Source organism: Pseudophryne corroboree, chromosome 5, assembly GCF_028390025.1.
Source record: "Pseudophryne corroboree isolate aPseCor3 chromosome 5, aPseCor3.hap2, whole genome shotgun sequence".
NCBI classification, from domain to species: Eukaryota; Metazoa; Chordata; class Amphibia; order Anura; family Myobatrachidae; genus Pseudophryne; species Pseudophryne corroboree.
Window position 1 is genome coordinate 214382575 of NC_086448.1, and position 847 is coordinate 214383421.

An 847-nucleotide genomic window follows, 5' to 3' on the forward strand; every position below is an offset into this window, starting at 1 on the left:
CTTTATATAATACTGTGGATACACATATTGTAGATTGTAAGCAGTACAATTTTATATCATAGGTATTGATCCCCACAATCACAGACCGAAGACAAGTGCACCAGTTAATCTCCCAGATAATTGAACAAACACCATTGCCAAGTATTTTGTGTGAAGGCATCAAATAATGGTTATTGCGAATGAAATGATTGAAAATATACTTACATATGCAGACTGAATGAAGATGAGTAGAATGTGCTCTGTGTTTTCTGCATCCAGGGACATAGTGAAATAGCTGCCATTATTCTTACTCTGCTACTGGTATGGAGTTGAAAAGGCTGCGCGGGAGCATTTACTTGTGAGGGAAATGCCTTAATAGTTACACAACTGCTGAACAGCGTTATTAATCATGGGACCTTTAAATACTGGTGCCCTTACTGCTTCATACACGGAAGAGAGCACTGTAACGTAAAAACATCATCTTAATGTAGCTTGGTACAATATTTCTTTATTTATTGCTATATTGTGTCCAATGAAATATCTTTTTAATTGTATTTCTAGGAACATTTATGGGAGGCGAAAGTCTTTCTTATGCATTTGGTTCTGGAAAAATAAAAAGCTTCCTAGGGATGCATTCAAATCAGAATTTGTTGATTTCAAGTTTAAATACAGTTTAAGTTTTTATAGCTTTAGATTAAAGAAAAAGCATTCTGAAAATAAAATAGACATGATTACCATAAAATGAAATGCAATTTCTCCAGGCACCATTCTAAAGTGTTCAGTCATATATTACATGTTAATTATCAATCTAAAACAGACAGCCAATCTGCTGGACCTAAATCATGTCCTGCTATGGTTTAAATACCCG